Below are 18,592 nucleotides of genomic sequence, written 5' to 3' on the forward strand. Positions count from 1 at the left end.
GGGTGTAATCGCTGTGGTTGGGAGGTAAATAGCTTTTAAGATTTGAATAACTTTGTTGTTGCCTTACTGAAAAATCCTGTATAAAATTCGTACAGGAAATAGTATACAGGTTAACTGTACAGGACCTGCGATACAGGATTGGGGCTATTTCAGGAAATTCCTGTACTGCCTTGGAAAGTCCGGAATGAAACCGCGCGGAGCTCTGATACCGGAATAGCCTGTATGGCTGTTGGCCCTAGTTTCGGAAAGAAACACGTCACCAGGGTGGAAAAAGCATGCAACAATATAAAATAAAACGACTACATTTAAAATAATAAATAAAATAAAAAATAAAAAATTACTACGAAGTGTGGAATCGAAATCGGTCCTCATGGCCTTTAGACGGTGTCACCCGTTAATAAATATGAGGTATTATTAACGATGCGCCCTTAACGGTGCGCACACTCCCAGACACCCTTTGAGGGAGTGGGGGTAGCTGTTCCGGTCGCGAAAGAGATGCCCTCGACCTGCGTGGCAAGCTCAGCCGGAATTCAACTACCTTGTAGTGACAGAAGGGGGTGGTCGTTTGGTGCCCAGCGGTCGCCGGTTCAAACCAGAGAAAGGATTGGAGTCAGAAGTAACAAACAAAACACAATTTATGCACAGCAAGAGACGATACAAAGGAACACACAAGATCACTTGAAATGCACAGACGAGAGGTTCACAGAATAACAAACGCTAAGCATGCAATTACACAGGTATTCAATAACATAGAGGCTTTACAACAGATTAAACACGAGAGAGTTACATAAACAAACACCAAATTGTTCACCGGGCACTGTTGCAGTGCGACGCCTCAAGAGTCACGATGTGGCCGCCATACGAGACGAGCGCCGCTCCCTTGAAAGTCCGTGGGCTTGCCAGCAGCGGGTGATCCCCGGGAGTCCAGCCGAAGCACAGGCGAACACGTCGGAAAACACTGACGAGCTGACTGACTGACTCACAAGCGGCGCGGTCTCTTCAAATAGGGCGCGCCGCGTCTGTCTGTTAGCACGCACCAAAACTAGCGCGCACACACACTTAGCTTCGCTGATTATAGCGCTCCCTCTTCCTCCCGTCGAGCCGCGCGTCTTCATTGGCTAGGTCCCATAGAAGAATCTGGAATTTTCTGGCGGATTCCAGTCCGATGAACCACCGTCCTCCCCGGGCAATGGGAAAGAGGGTGACGGCAACGCGTACAAAGCTACGCGCTCTCCCGCGTGGGGAAGGAGGCTTTTCTCTCCACGCTTTTGCACGCGACGCCGTGCGGGCCTCGCGCCGTACTAGCTTGATGAAAATGTGCGCCGATTTCGTGACAGACGGGCACCTTAACCACTACTCTACAGCGGGTTATGGTTAAGTGGTTATTATTCAGTATATGTAGCTACTTTTGCTCTTTCGTACTTTGTTTATTTTCCTGGCTGTAGAATTTGTGGCCGTAATTCACCGATCGCCCTTTAAACACGCTGAATATTTTTGCAGGCTATCACGAGGGTTCACAAATGTGCCGTATCTTTATAATGCGTCGCTTTATTGAAGGCAAACCTCAAGATATCACAATTTGCTAGTGCTGATGTGTTCTTCATCGTCTACGAACGCTTGTAAGTTTTCCTGCATACAGAGATATCCGGTGCACTAATACTTGTAATGCTGGGCGTGTTAGCTTCACGTGCTACCAGCGGAGCATCGATGTCAATGAATACACTTTCGACTGAGCGGTTTCAATATGTAAACATTCGAGAACGCGTCGCTAGGTGTGCGGCTATATGGGCATCTTTCGATGGTCAGCGATGTTTGTTTATTTTTTCTCGAACACTTTTTTGTCATCGCTAGCGAAACAATACGTTCGTGCTTCCACTTTCGCGTTGAAGGCGGCAGATCTTCAGTCGCAGATATGAAGACGCACCACAAGATCGTACGAGCTGCAGCGACTGTTGTACGCGCAAAAGCAACGCGACGCGCGTATATGCTTGCTAGCGCACACTTCGACGGCTTCGCATTTTCGAGGTATATTGGGAAACGAAGCGTGCCCTTTACATACAGAATAATTGTATAATATGTTTGGTATCATGCTTATTTAGTGCACTGGCGTGTCCGGCGTGGTCATTCTGGTTGAGCTTCGTCGATCGGCTCGGCTTCTGTTCAGAAGCCGAATACTCTGCCCGGTATCAGTTCCAGAAATGACGTGTTCGTCCGGTTTCTGGTTAATTGATACAGGCTGAACCAAAATGAAACCGCGCGGAGCTCCCATTCCGGAAATTCCTGTATGGTCCGTAGCCCTTTTTTCAAAAAACAACTGGACGCCAGGCTGGAAAAAGCATGCAGAGCTCTTAAATAACACCACTACATTTGAAAAAGAAAAAGCAGAAAAAGAAAGAAAAAGAAAATAGAAAAGAAAAAAAAAATTACATGTGATTCGAACTTCGATCTCTTCAGCCAGCAAGCACGCACTTTAACCACTACACCACGGCTTTTTTTTTCTTTATTGCCGACTTCGACATTTAAAACAAGACGATGAACAATTAAACGTGCCAGCACACTTTCGCGTGACACGGCGGGTTAAAACTTTTTCAGTTTTACCAAACTGTCAAGCACATGAATCCATTGCGGCTGCTCGGGAAGTGTCATATGCACTTCCTTGAACCGCACAACACTGTGTATGAAATGTTCTCGTACAGGATTGACGTGTATATCTGCATTGTTAAACTGCATTCTGGTTTTCCACAAGCTGTGGAGGTCCAGGAGCATTATTGTATCAAACGGAAACTCCTCCGTATTAGGAAAAGGTAAAAATCATATGCCATATTCATCTAGAGGTAGCTCTTTTTTTAAAGATCTTTGAAGCACATCCCAGAAAAAAATGGCATCCCAACAGTCCAAAAACATGTGTTCTATCATCTCTGGTCTGTTACATAAGAAACAGTTTGTTGACCAAGGGACGAACAGGCCTTTAGCGTGCATCCATGTTTTGACTGATAATGTGCCAGTGTGGAGTTTAAAGAAAAATGATTTGACTGGTGGTGATATTGGCATCTTCTTAACTCTCTTGAGTACATCATCTCCTGGGCCTGGACAGTGCGTCAAACGGTATATCGATACAGGAAGCATTGTGTCCACTAGGTCCGCATACAATTTTTTCCGCTTAACATTGCACAAATACTCCATGGAAAAGCGCACATGCAGCAATCTGTACGCGAGCACCACTTCTCGCAAGTACCCTCTTACTGTACCACCTACATTGAGACACCACTGACAAGAAAATTAGGAAGGAGTCGAACTTGAATTACTGTTCTGAGGAAGACATCATTTTGGTCACGAAGGTACATGAAACGCGAGACAACTTGTCGGAAAAATGAATGCACCAGACCAAGCCAGCCCTCCTTTTTGTACGGAAAGAAACAAATTTGTTCGGCTCGTCCTTTCCCGGGTCGACGCCCAAATGAAAACGGCAAAAACATGGTGAAGTTTTTGTACGTTTGTCCTCGAAGCACTGAGCACATTCATCACGTACCTGACTTTAGCAGTAAGGAACAGATTACATATAGTGGCACGCGAGAACATGGACAACTGCCTTCCTTGCCACGCATCACTTTTTTCCTTGGCCCTCGATGCTTGGTCATGCCAGTACGGATCTGGGTCCCGGTAAGAATCAAGGGGCACTCCTAGATAAAATGCTGGAGTGGTTGACGAGCGCATCCGAGAATAGTGTTCGGGTGTGACCTCCCAGCTGCCATGCCAGAAACCGCAGCTTTTTTCCAAGTTTATCTGGGCACCTGTGCAGCTGCAAAATTTCTGTACTACATTCGTCACCTCACAAATACTTTGTCTATTTGCACAAAAGACAGCGATGTCGTCGGCATAAGCCGAGATTTTCACATGAACTGATTGTAGCGTGAATCCCGTTATGCATTCATTATTCCGGATGGCCAAGCAAAGCGGTTCAAGGTAGGCTGCGAATAACAATGGCGACAGTGGACAACCCTGCCTCACAGAAGATCGCACTTGGAGGCTTTCAGTGAGTTCTCCATTCACAACAATCCGTGTGGTACAGTTGTACAGTGTGGTACAGAAATAAGAACTAGCACAGGTATTTCGGCGGACAGTAGTGTAATCAAGAACGCAATCAATGATCATTTCGCAGATATGCTTTGTCAGTCGCGAAAAACTGAACGGGGGCTTCTATAGTGAATTCCTTCCACTTATGTCGAAACTTGAGGAAGAAGTTAAAACACGGCTTGAGCAGCCGATTTCCGTGAAAGAAATTGAGGATGCAATAGATGCCCTGCCAGCAGGTAAAGCCCCTGGCCTTGACGGACTGTGTGCAGCTTTCTACAAAGTGTTCAAACCGGCAATAGCCCAGGCTCTGCTGAAGGTTGTTGACGAAAGCTATGAGAAAAAACGTGTTCCGCTGTCTTTCACAACATCCCACATAGTGCTAACTCCTAAAACCGATGACCCTGATAAGCGCCTGTTGGTGGGATCTTATCGCCCGATAAGCCTCACCAACGTCGATTACAAAATTTTCATGAAGGTGCTAGCGAAAAGATTGCAGGGTGTTATAACAACGCTCGTAGGCACGCACCAAACATGCGGCATAAAAGGGCGAAGTATCGCTACTAACATACACGTGGCACGCTCCATACTAGAATGCTGTGACTCATTTGATGACCGAGTGGCGATGATAAACTAGACCTGGCAAAAGCCTTTGACCGCGTTTCTCACGATGTTCTGTTTGCCGTATTAGATCATGCAAATGTTGGCCGAATAATATTAGAGGCCGTTAGAATGGGACTACACCACGGCTTTGTTTTTTTTCTTTATTGCCGACTTTGACATTTGAAAGTGAAATCAGAAATACAGTGCATAAAACGCGTAAGCCAGGCTTCGGCAAACACGGATTAAAATTCTCTCAGCGACACCAAAACATCAAGCAAGGTAATCCATTCTGGTGGATCAGGGAGTGCTCGGTAACACTCTCTTAGTGAAACGACACTTCCAACAAAATGCTCGCGAACAGGACGCACGACAAGATCAGCATGTTCAAATTGCATCCTCGTTTTCCATATTGAGTGCAGGCGCAGAAGCATAATCAAATCATATGGTATATCCTGTGATGTTTCTATCGGCAAGAACCTTATTCAATATGGATCGAGTGGTAACTGTTTCTTAAGCGTGCGCTGTAAAACATCCCAGTGAAATATTGGGTCCCAGCAGTCAAGAAAAACATGCTCTATTGTTTCAGGTTTTATGCATAAAAATAATTGGTAGTCCAGGGTACGAAGATGCCTTTGCTATGAAGCCATGTCTTAAGGGATAGCGTGTTAGTGTGCAATTTAAAGAAAAAAGTTTTGACTGAAGATATTACAGGCATTCTTTTAACTCTTTTAAGGATGTCTTATCCGGGGCCTCCACGGTATGGCAAACGGTACAATGGCTAGGGAAGCATGATGTCAGTGAGGTCTCTATAGAGTTTCTTCTTGGTGACATTGCACAGATATTCATGAGAGAAACGCGCATTTAACAACCTATAAGCAAGCATAACTTCACGCAGATATCCAGTCACGGCACCGCACATATTTTGACATGACAACACCACGAACCCTGGAAGGAGTCTGCTGAGCCTGACTTGAATCACTGTCCGGAGAAATGGTTTTGGTCGCGTAGATAAATAAAGCGCGATACAACCTGGAGCATAAATCAATGCACAAGCCCTAGTTCTCCCTTCTTGGCAGGAAGGAAAAGATTGGTTCGACTTGTTCTCTCCCATGTCGAAGCCCAAATGAACACAGCAAAAACACGATGAATTTTTTGTACACTGATCCTCATGGCACCCAACACATTCATTACATACCAGATCTTAGATACCAGGAAGAGATTGCAGATTGTGGCTCGGGAAAACATCGACAATTGCCTTCCTTGCCACGCGTCAGCCTTTTCTTTTGCAGACAACGCTTGGTTAGCCCAATATGGCTCTGGGTCGCGATAGGCATCAAGCGGTACACCAAGATAACGTTTAGGAACAGATGCCCAATTGAGCCGACAAAAATTGTCTGACGTGGCTTCCCAGTCTCCATGCCAAAAGCCATGACTCTTTTCCCAGTTTATCTGGGCCCCGGTGCACTCACAAAACTGTTGTACAACAGTTGTGGCATGCTGAATACTGTCTCTGTCGGAGCAAAAAATGGCGATATCATCGGCGTAAGCCAAGATTTCAACATGGGCCGCCTGCAGTCTATAACCTGTTATAAGTTGGCTATTTGCAATGGCCAAAGCGAACAGCAAGGGTGACAGCGGAAATCCTTGCCTCACTGACGAAAAAGCTGGCAGGCTTCCAGTGAGTTCTCTGTTTAAATGACTCGCGTTGAGCAGTTCGTGTAGGCCATTCTCACTCCCTCGGTTATAACAGTACCGACGTTCGAATGCTCCAAAACGCATAGCAGAACCTCGTGCGATACACGGTCGAACGCCTTCGCCAGGTTGAGCTGCATCATAGCCACGCGGTCACCAAATACATCGCAACACTCAAGAATAACTGAGCAACATGGACATTATTTGCTATACTTCTGCCTTTTATGCCACAAGTCTGGTGCGGTCCAACTAAAGTTGTTATCACTGACTTCAAGCGTTTGGACAGAGCTTTCATAAAAATCTTCTAGTCTACGTTGGTGAGAGTGATCGGACGATAGGACCCTACGAACAAACTTTTATCCGCATCATCACTCTTTGGTATGAGCACAATGTGCGAAGTTGTAAAAGACAAGGGCACTCTTTTTTCGTAAGCTTCATCCAGAACCTTATGCAACATGCGGGCTGCCTTTGTTCTGAAAAATTTGTAAAAAGCCGCTCCTAGACCGTCAGGCCCGGGTGTTTTACCTAGGGCGAGGGCGTCGATTGCGCATTCTATTTCGCCCTCAGTAATTGGCTGCTCCAGTTGCTTCTTGACCGTTTCATCGAGACGTGGCATAAGCGAAAGGAATTTCTGGAATCCGTCTTTTGCCTCGCGTGAGCAACTAAACAGATCCTTAAAATGATCGGCACCAACTTTCTTGATAACGGTGTTCTCCGATGTGATTGCGTTCCCGGTTGATAACTGGCGTATTTCTTTCTGACATGCATATCTTTTTTCGTCAGATAGCGCTCGCTTAGTTGGCGTTTCTCCTGCCCAGAGCTTCTCTGATCTAGCGGGTGCGTACAATCGCCGCTTTGTATTTTTTCGCATCCACACCTTCCAGCTGGCTTTTAACTTCCCTTATTTCTTTCGTGTAATTACCTGGCTTAATGTTTTCCATGCTTATCATAAACTCCAGTTCTTGCTGGAGTTTTGTTTCCTTCTCTCTTTGCTGGTATGCTATGAGGCTGCTTCTTTCGATGGCTTTCATTTTAACTCGCTGTTTAAATTCCTCCCATTCGACTACAAAACAGGGGGGCTGCATTTCAAGTAACTTTTCGAATTCTTCCGTTACTACGTTAACGAAGACATCATTCTCCAACAGCCTCACATTTAATTTCCATAGGTCCCAGTTGAATCGAATATTCCTCTGTCCTTCCCCAAACGTTGCCATCACCAAGCAATGATCACTAAACTGGACGGGCTTGACTTCGTAGGCAGTACATAAGGACACCAACTCATGTGATGAATATATTCTGTCTAGTCTCGCATGATTTTCACGTTGGAAATGGGTGTACTGCGGACGATTTTCACCGGTCAGCACGCTTCCTATGTCTTCGAGATTGCATTCATGTACTAGTGCATTTAGCACCTATGCATTTTTATCTCGGACACGTGCACGCTTAGCGCGATCCCAAGCTGAGCACACACAGTTGAAATCTCCCAACAGTACTATCACTCTGTCACAGTGTATGTAAGCATCAAAACGCTCAAAGTATCGACGCTCTGTTTCAACATTCGGTGCATAGGCACAAATGACACGAAAAGACAGACCAGAATAGGTGAAATCAACGACTAAAAGGCGCCCACTTTGACAAGAAAGCACTGATTCCACAGAAATCCCAATGTTATTGCGTATCAATAGAGCACAGTCACCTAATCCACCATCTGCATGACATACACATACATGAAACTGCATACGGAAATTGGACACCATTCGATCAGTCGCTTCTTCGTTTTCAAGTTTTGTCTCCTGGACGGCAACTACATGTAGGTCATTGTCAAGAAGGACGCGACTAAGTTGGCACTGTCGTCTCCTTGCACAAAGCCCTCTTACGTTTAGAGTGGCTACTCGTAACACTGTTTCAAGAATGCTTGCCATGGCTACACGAACGAATGGTGCCCATCACAATGAAACATGCTTCTCGTTTGATACATTTGCGATACCATGGGAACCGCATGCTTCCCACCAAAATTCTGCCTTGGATTTAAATGGAACGTAAACGCCTTTTTTCCGGCATCCGTTCAAATACTAATTTATACAGTGTTTCAGCCATTGTTGTCACTAATATCCCCCCCCCCCCCCAACCATTTTACGACCCTGACAGCAAAACACTACGGTGGCGGCTTACCCGCCTGCCGAGCATCGGCGGGATTGCTCGGTCGCGGCTTGAAGGATGATCGCCGCATACCTGGTCCTGGCGTTTTCGCTGGTGGTTCGTCTCCACCAATTCCTTCCTGATGCAACTGCTTGCTGTCGGTGTCATCGTGCGGCCGTTTCCCTGCCGGGAGGTTAGCCGCTCCGAACGCAGTGTCCATGCTGTCGGCGTCTGCTTGGCTGGCTTTTCGTCCGTGCCCTTCGGCGTCTCCACGATGTCTCGTGAAGGCATTTGTAGCGGTTCTTCAACTACTGCTTCTTGTACAGTGCTGTCCCCCACTTGCGGTATATGTTTATTCGACGTCGCCACAGAGGCGCGCGCACTTGCTGCAGCTGATGCTTCCTCCGCGTCTGCCTCGTCCATGAGCAGGTCAGACACATCCTCACTGCCCACGGGTCCGGTTACACTGGCATAGGTCCGCGAAAATTGGCTCTCGTCGTGGCCGAAGCGACGACAGACACCGCACCGCGGAATACGGCACTCACGGTGAATATGGCCCGTGGCTCGGCAGCGAAGGCAGAGTGGAGCCCTGCCCGGCACAACAAGAGCTAGCTCACCGGACAGGCTCAGCTGATGAGGTAGATCGTCAACCTTCACACCGACGTTCAGCTTTAAGGTCACGTTTCTTGTGGTAGAGCCTTTGTCTGTCACTCCTTGAGCACGCCACCGCTCTCGAGAGATGTCACTGACTTTGCCGAAAAGGAGCGGAGGCGAGACACACGTCCTCGTCTGGTACACTGTGCAGGAGCCAGTGCACCTTCATGCGTATATCCCTGTTGGCCGGGTCAATGACGAGGCATCGCTTCTTCTTTACTTGCTGTTCGACAATGCTGACCACCTTCTTGACTACTTCGGCATCCTTGAGTGTAACGGCCCACACATGGCTCATTCGATACGCCCCCAAAGCGATAACGTCGGGGAGCACCGAAAGCTGAGCGAGGGCGTCTCGAAAATCCTCAAACCTATACGGCCGGGCAGTTATGTCAGCGTGCAAAAATACGGTATTTAAAACAAACCGACCTGTGGGAAGACTAGGCAAAACAACCTGGTAATCACTGTCACAGGACAAAAACCTGTTACCGCGGCCCTGCTGGGCCGCTGACACCGCTCCGTGGGAGCCCATGAATACGCGTCCACTCGCTAGCGAAGCCGGAAGTGGCAGGATACGGTGGAAATGTTATATTTCTGCTTATGTAGTCGATATTGCTCTTTTGTAGTTTGTGTATTTTTGTAGGGTGTAGAATTTGTGGTCGTAATTGAACGATCGCCCTTTAAACACGCTGAATCTTTTTTCCTGGCTATCACGAAGGGTTATCCGTGTCCCGCATTTTTACAATGTATCGCTTTCTTGCAGGCAAACCTCAGAATGTCACAATTTACTAGTGCTGATGTGTTTTTTCATCATCTTCGAACGCATGCAATTTTTGCTACATATAGATATATGCGGTGCACCAACACTTGTAATACTGCTTGTTTTAGCTTCACCTGCTGCCAGCGGAGCCGCGACCTCTATGAATTTACTTCTGACCAAGTGTTTTGCATACGTAAACACTCGAGGAAGCGACTCCCGATGTCCGGCTAACCTGTGCGTATTTCGATGGTCAGCGATGTGTTTCATTTATTCTCGAGCGTATTTTATCCTCGCTAACGAAACGCTACGTTCTTGCTTGCACTTTCGCGTTGAAGGTGACAGATATTCAGTCGCAGATATGAAGATGCACCGCAAGATCGTACAAGTGCAGCGACTGTTGCACACGCAAAAGCAAAACGCGATGCGTGTATGTACTTGCTAGCGCACACATCCACGGCTTCATAAATTCTAGGTATTTGCGAAACAACGCCAACTCCACTTATACAGAAAAGTTGTAACATATAATATGTATGGTTTCATGCTTATTTAGCCCGAAGGCATGTTCCGGCATGGTCATCCTGGTTGAGCTTCACGATCCGCCCGAATTGTACTAAGAAGCGGAAATGCTCTGTCCCGTATCAGTTTATTCATATCGGGTTTGTCCGGTTTCTCTGTTAAACTGGACATGACCTGTCTTGTTATAAGCTCAATACAGGACTGGTCCGCCCTGTTTCATATCCATACCGGACTGGGATGTCATGTATAAGATGCATACTGGAAATGATCTGCCCTGTATTAACTCGATACGGATTGGACCGTCCGAAATGAGATTCATACAGGACATCACCTGTCCGATATAAACCCATGAAGCTTCATACAGGACTGGTCCGCCCTATTTCATATCAATACCGGACTGGGATGTCACATATAAGGTGCATACTGGAAATGGTCTGCCCTGTATTAACTCTATACCGGGCTGAACCGTCCAGATTGAGATTTATACCGGACATGACCTGTCCGATATAAAACCGTTTAAGCTTCATACAGGACTGGTCACACCTGTACAAAATTTATACGGGATAATACAGGAACAGTTCAAACCCGCGTGTCGCGATACGGGATTTTTCGCTAGGGTGTCCATCTCAGTGGGGCGGATAAGACGAGTCGCAGTTCTCTAATGTGCATTCTTGGCGTGTTCTGGCTCAACACGGCATCGTAAAACCTGCCACGCGTCCTTAAGTCCTTCTTTTCCAGCAAGGCGGTTGCATAATTGACCCCATTTCTGGTGACAGCAGTGCCGCGTGCGTCTCCATTTCTCCATTTTGCTTATGAGAGCGGAGATGCGTTGCTACAGGGTGCAATTGTGTTTGTTTTTAAGCCATCGCTTCTGTAAGCTTGAGTGGGCTTCCCACATGTGGAGTAAGTGACTGTCAATCAGCTCCGAGTTTTTCGTACACGGCATTTTTAATTTAGGAATGGTTATCTCCTTGTTAAGGTTAGTCAGACAGGTTGTAAAGCAATCTCTTTGCCGCAGTACGAATGTCGCGAAAGTGATCGCAGTTGGTGATTGGAGTTTCTACTTTCCACGGGGGTTATGGAGACTAGTGAGAGAGACGTCTCAAATATATAGTGATCGTAACCGAGAGAGCTTTGTTTTTTTGTCCAATAGTATTGTGTGATGTTTTTTGTGAGTGTGAAATTAAGAGTGGTGTTGTTCTATACACAGTTGCCAATGTGCGTGCAATGTTGCGTATCATTGACAAGGGTTATGCTTTCATTTCGAGAAGTGTCCAGAGTCAGGGGCTTTTAGTACAGTTCGTTTTGTATCCCCTTGTAATATGGCGGGCATTAAAGTCTACTGTCACTACTAACGGTTGGTTACAGCGCTTAAACATATAGCGCTTGTTCTTTAAGAAAAAGATCAGGCAGCTTTTCTGAAACGGTACTCTACTAGAGATCATATTCATACCATTACCCAGTGATAGAAAAATGCTCGGAATATAATCAGCCCTTATACGTAGCATTCATTAATTACGAAAAAGCATTTGACTCAGTAGAAACTTCGGCGGTTATGCAGGCATTGCGAAATCAGGGGGTAGACGAACCGTACGTGAAAGTGCTGGAAGATATACTATATAGTGGCTACACTGCAACCATAGTTCTGCATAAAAAAAGTAACAAAATTTCTTATAAAGAAAGATGTTAGGCAAGGAGAGACGATGTTGCCAGTAGTATTCACAGCTTGCTTAAAGGAAGCATTCAGAGACTTGGAATGGGAGCAGTTACGGATAAGGGTAGATGGAGAATGCCTCAGTAATCTGCGATTTGCTGATGACATTGGCTTGCTATTTACTCGGTGGATGAACTGCAAATAATGATTGAAGACCTAGAAAAGGAAATGTAGAAAGGTAGGATTGAGAATCAATATGCAGAAGACTAAGGTAATGTTCACGAGCTTCGGGAAGGAACGGCAGTTTACGTTAGGTAGCGAAGCGCTGCAAGTAGTAGGCGAATATGTTTACTTAGGACAAGTAGTAACCGCAGATTCGCACCATGAAAAGGAAATAACAAAAAAAATAAGATTGGGATGGAGCGCATTTGGCAAGCGCTCGCAGATTATGACTAGCAGTTTACCGATACCGCTCAAGAGGAAAGCATACAACAGTTGCATCTTACCTGTACTCACCTATATGGGGCTGAAACGTGGAGGCTAACCAGGATGGTTCTACTTAAGTTGAGGACAACGCAGAGGGCTATGGAACGAAAAATGATAGGGATAAAATTAGGAGATACGAAGCGTGCAGATTGGGTCAGAGAAATAACTCACGTTACTGACATTGCAGTGAAAATCAAAAAGAAATGGGCATGGGCGGGACACGTAGTGCGAAGAGAGGATAACGGATGGTCTCTTAGGGTAACAAACTGGATTCCAAAGGAAGGAAAGCATAGCAGGGGGAGCAGAAATTTAGGTGGGCGGATGAGGTTAAGAATCTCGCAGGGGTTAAGTGGAAGCAGCTAGCACAGAACCGGGTTAATTGGAATAATATGGGAGAGGCCTTCGCCTTGCAGTGGGTAAAGTCCCTAGATCCGTTTTTTAACAAAAACTAAGTAGCGAAAACGTTTGCGGCGCCGCCGACGCATTTTATTGGACAGAACGCACTTCCGGTTGGGAGCTTCTTCCGTCGGCCATGTTCTTCTTACGCACTACCAGCGGTGCATAGCTCGGCCGGCTTGGCGGCGTGTCGCGCTTGATTTCTCGCTCGTGAAGTTCATTCGGCGACATATTTTCAGCGGTGACCACTTGTATATTTGTCGCCGTTTGCTGCAAGTCGCTTTACTGTACCGGGCGCTTATTGCTGCCTGCAGCAGAAGCCGAAATGCCGGGCTGTTGTGCCTTCGGGTGCACAACCCAGTCGGGAAAAGGGTTGGCGATGTTCACAGTGCCGCTTGGGAAGAGTGATGTTGCGAGACAGAAAGTGTGGCTCCATAGGATTGTGAGAAAAGATTTCAAGCCAACGAAGTCTAGCAAGCTATGCGAGGTAAGTAATATAAATGCTTTCCAATGTCGATTCGCTGCTCTAATAGCGAGCGCTGGCTAGCGTGCGAGATTTGGTAAGGGGTGTGTTTGTTGATAACGCGCGTTGTAAAAGTATGCCAGTTGAAGAATGTGCGCATATTTCAGCCTCCGCAATGCCCGGAACTCTTCCGGCTCGAACTGCAGCTAATTAATTGAGATAAAGTTAACGAAAACCATTTCATGCGTGCACCACGACGTTTCGCCCAGTAATGCGCTCCGAAATTGTAGCCTCTTGCGAAGTGTTGTGCAGTATATAACGCGCTCCAAATTGATGCATTTACATTTATTCGTTCTCGCGCATAGCACATGAGCGAATTGCTGTTTGCAGTGTTAGGTGCACATGTGCACTGCATGGCAAAAGTTCACGGGGACGCGGGTACAAAATTGTTTTATTTTCATGCTGCACCGAAGGGCAGTCTCAACGTAAAGTGTCCATAACATTCGTGTGCTCTCATTCCCGCGACACGACTAATCCGCAAGACAGCCTGTAATAAATTATTTCATGCCCACCGATCTATCTTAAAAGCCTAAATTGCTTTATTCTGACCGACCGCACAGCTAGATTTTTTATGTTTCGTCTTCATACCTAATATTAGTACTATTGCCCTTTACAGCTTCATTTTACCGAAGATCAGTTCGAGCCAGTGATTCTAAGGAATTTTGGAGTAAAGAAGCCGAAATGTACTGCTGTTCCATCAGTATTTTCACATCGGCCAGCCAAACCGTCCCGCAAACCACCACCTGCTCGCGGTACTGACCACACCTTGGGTGAGTGCGCTTTGAAAATTTGAAAAATTACAAGTTACATAGTGCCGAATTCCTTAATTGTTTTAGTCTAACCAGTGATTTACCTATTAGGCCTCCATTACGCAGGATTTTAATTGAGACTGCATTGTTGCTTCCACACAGTTACGCCTGCGGCCTGTTCTTCAGGGTCATCTGCAGGTGTGCTGGATGCTTCAGGTGAGATAGCTGTGTATTCTTATTTTACAGCTGTGTGGTATTGCAAACCAGTGTGCAAGGCTGCCTCGGTGATGACACTTTTCTTTTTTTACAGATAGAAACACGGCACAGGAGGTTCCATTTGACACTGAGGAGAATCCATGCACAAATGCCTGTGTTATGCAGAGTGTTGTAATTGAGCCTCCGGGGAAGACAGTACTGCTCTGCACATCTGACAATGCAGCACTGACAATTACAGTGGCTCCAACACACATGCAAGGTAAATGTTTATTACATTTTGTATGCATTTCCACAAATGGCAAGGCTCAGCAATTGGTAAAATAATCATTATTTGCAGGCACTGTCAGCCGTTCGCTTCTCAAATCCCAGAAGAAACCTGTCACAACCACACTGTCGTCTGTCAGCCATTCCCAACCATCAATAGGAAATGCGCCTACCTTACAGCGTAAGTGAACTATACCATGCAATTTTCATATCACGAAAGTGCTCTAATTAGGCCTCCACAATTAACTCCAAATGTGGGAAATACGTTCTTATTTTGCAGACACTGACATTCAGCTCCAACTAAGTGATAACCAGACACATGGTTGTAGAGAACAGGTGCCCAGCGCTGGTGAATGTGCACATGTGGAGAGCTGCATCAGTGAGCCTCCAAGAAAAAAGCTACGAACAGATGAACCTGGCTGCACAGGAGGAGTATCAACGTCTGTTTGTTCATGCACGCAAGGTTAGTGTTGATGTCTCAGTTTTGTGAAGCTTTAGTCTGCTAAATAGGATGGATTATGGGGTTTAACGTCCCAAAGCGACTCAGACTATGAGAGACACCATAGTGGAGGGCTCCGACAATTTCGTCCAAGGCTTCTTTAACATGCATTGACATCGCACAGCACACACGCGCCTTGCTTTTCGCCTTCATCGAAAAGCGGCCGCCACGGCTGGGATTCCATCCCGCATCCACGGGTTCAGTGGTCAAGCACCCTAACCGCTGCGCCACCGCAGCGGGGCAGTCTGCAAAATAGAGCCCTCGTCACGTAGCTCATGGATTCAGACTACCTGCATGTCAATATGAAAAATAAACATTTATTAAGCTCTACAGGACCCATTCAAAAATTACTTCCAAATCAATGTTTGTCTTTGTATATAATAATTTTTAATTACATGAAATTTACCCCTTTGGTGCCAAAAAGTTCACCTTGTTCAAGATGGTCGAAACTTCAGTAACAAATTCCCGTGCATAATTAAGTGCAAAATGTGATGTAAAAGTTCGGCTGAATTTGCACTGTACAGATGCAAATATAGCCCAATGGATGTTTCTCATTTCTTCTTAATTGAATGTTCACAAGCTATAGTTACGCTGCGTTAATGCAATGTTTAGCTTCTTCTTTGCCCTTGTTTGAAGTGACAGAAACAATATATTTGGCTGTATAGTGCCCTAATCCTAGTCTGACATTCACTTGCTTCTCACCTCTGCTGTCAGCCTCATTCATTTTTCTTAGTAACACAGCTGTGAGCAGCAGTTTCTTCTTCCAATACGACGTTCAAAGGAACTTGTTCCAAAGCATATAGAGCAAGATTTAAAAAGAGGTAATATTCAAGAAAAAAAAGCTCTTGTTCCTGTCAAGTGCTGGGTTCTAAAGGGTAAATGATTGCTTGTTCACCAATGTAATAGTGATCAGTTTTCCAATTTTGTTTCAGATGATGCTAATCCTCAGGTTGAAAGCATGCGAAAAGAAATAGACAGCTTGAAAAGAAAGCTTTCTGGATGCCAAAAGCGAGTAAGGACATTGGAAAGGCAAAAGCAGGAACTTGCGAAAGGTAATAGCATTGCATTGAAAACAGTAATATTCATAAACATAACAGCATGAGATTAACACCATAGCATCTGCATCTCGTGCATGGAATTCAATTTTCAAATTGTTCTTAAAGAAGTAAAACTTATAATGGTAATCCTCATGGCTGCCCCTGATTATTTCATTTTTGCTTCAAAGGAGATGTTCATACAGAGGCTTGTCATGTAGTCCACTTTAGTGCTTAAACAAAGCATTTCTGCCTATTTACTGTGTGTACCATAAAGGTTAAAAAGAAAATGCATTACTTGTAATACATTTTGTCTCAAATAAATGCAAATGGTAAAGCCTGGTGCAAAGAATAATAGTGCATTTGATGCTATTTTCGTTTCAAACTTTTTTTTATTAAAAAAAACTGAACAGCCACCCATACGGATAGAACTCTGACTTTATTATACCTGATATTTCCATTCGCTATTCTGATGTGCAGGCGTCGACAAACATTTCAACGAGGATCAGATCCAAAGCCTCCAGAAGACCTCAATGCAAGGCACAACGTGGAGCGATGACACTGTTGTGAAGGCTTTAAAGATAAGGCTCGCCTGTGGATCCCGGGGCTACAACGTCGTCCGGGAAGTGGCCTGCCCTCTTCCCACAGAACGAACCTTGCAACGGAGGATCGAAAGCTTTAAATTCAGACCAGGAATTCTCAAAGAAATGATGAACTTACTGAAGATAAAGGTTGGCAAATAAAATAAATTGTTTGCAGAGAATTTTCACTACGCGTATAGCTTGCATTAATAGTGGGTTCCAGTAATTATTTCGTGTAAACGTTCCCCCTTTTTTACTTTTCAGATCAGTCTTCTGTGCGAGGAAGAGAGGCATGCCGTGCTGATGATCGACGAGATTCAGCTGTCCAAAGGTTTGGACTTCGATCAATCAACTGGCCGGATCATCGGTATGCCGTCTGTTCTACTTTCGAATGGTAATCTACCGGAAGGCTTGGTGGCGACGCACGGCCTTGTAATGATGCTTGGAGGGCTGTCAACACGATGGAAGCAGACAGTCACGTACGAGTTGACAGAGAACAGCTTTCATGCTCCAACAGTCAAAATGAAAATTGAAGCTCTCATCGAAGCATGCGAAAATATCAATGTAAAAGTGCATGCCATCATTGGTGACATGGGGCCCTGCAACCAAGCACTGTGGCGATGTTTTGGCCTTTCGGTGGGCAAGTGCACACAACGGAAGTGCTATATCAAGCATCCGAAAGATGCTGCACGGTGCCTCTGCTTCATGGCAGATGTGCCCCATCTACTGAAGAATCTCAGAAGTCACCTCACTAGAGGGCAGAGTATATATTTGCCAGATGACATTGTTGAGGCGAACAAACTCACAACAGATGAGGTCTCTGTCAAGCCTATAGAGGAGCTTATAGAACTCGAGGCAGGGGCCGAGTTTAAAGCAGCACCAAGACTGAACAAAGCATGCATCAGTCCTGGCCATTTTGACAAAATGAAAGTGGCACCAGCCTACACTTTCTTCCATCATGATACTGCTGCAGCACTCAGGTACCATGTGGAGATTGGGCATTTGGATTGCACAGCACTGACAACTGCTTGGTTTGTTGACCAGGTGCAAAAATGGTTTGCACTGATGACCTCCAGGACGAAAAAAGAAGCCTTACTTCACAGGAGAAAAGATGGCGTCAACTTTCTGGAAAGCATCATATGTCTCTTCCAAAACATCTTTATTGGCAGTAAAGGGGGTGCGTGGAAGCCAGTTCAAACTGGTGTTCTTTTATCGACAAGGTCAGCACTCGAAATTCAGGATGGACTTTTCAAGAACTATGGCTTCAACTTTCTTCTCTTTTCTCGTTTGAGCCAAGATTCTCTGGAGAATTTCTTCTCAACAATTCGGCTCCGCAACCCTGTGCCGAAGCCAAAGGATTTCAAATGTGCACTGCGAAGTGCATCATTATCACAGTTCCTGCGGCCCAGCCCTAATGGCAGCTATACAACTGTCGATGGCGAGATGCTAGTTGGACTTAAAGACCAGCGCACAAAACCGCAGCCAACATCCATCATTTGCCCAACAAAGGCAATGTTGGAATGCTTCACTGTGGATGATGAGGGGGCCTTTGAATACCTGTGTGGGTATGTGGTGTGCAAGGTGCAAAAAAATTTTAAAACTTGCCATTCTTGTGCTACTGCCATCTCTACAGACAAGCCAGCAAAGGATTGCAGCAGACTTATGCAACTGAAGTCGTTCTTCGCCGACAAAATGCCTTTGGTTGTGCCAACAGAAGCTGCTTTGAGGCTGCTGAAAGCAGCGGAAGCATTTTTTTTT

At 45.7% G+C, this 18,592-nt stretch overlaps 1 long non-coding RNA gene across 1 annotated transcript; it reads left to right on the top strand.

The window, feature by feature from the left end:
• Nucleotides 1-14,720: 14,720 nt before the first annotated feature.
• LOC146200780 (uncharacterized) lies at nt 14,721-16,855 on the top strand. The gene is made up of 4 exons (XR_014704849.1): nt 14,721-14,901; nt 15,001-15,183; nt 16,152-16,271; nt 16,734-16,855. It is a non-coding gene; the product is annotated as an uncharacterized LOC146200780 (long non-coding RNA).
• The last annotated feature ends 1,737 nt before the right edge of the window (nt 16,856-18,592 follow it).

This window comes from Amblyomma maculatum, chromosome 2 (genome assembly GCF_055883805.1).
Source record: "Amblyomma maculatum isolate TAMU_Amacu chromosome 2, ASM5588380v1, whole genome shotgun sequence".
NCBI lineage: Eukaryota > Metazoa > Arthropoda > Arachnida > Ixodida > Ixodidae > Amblyomma > Amblyomma maculatum.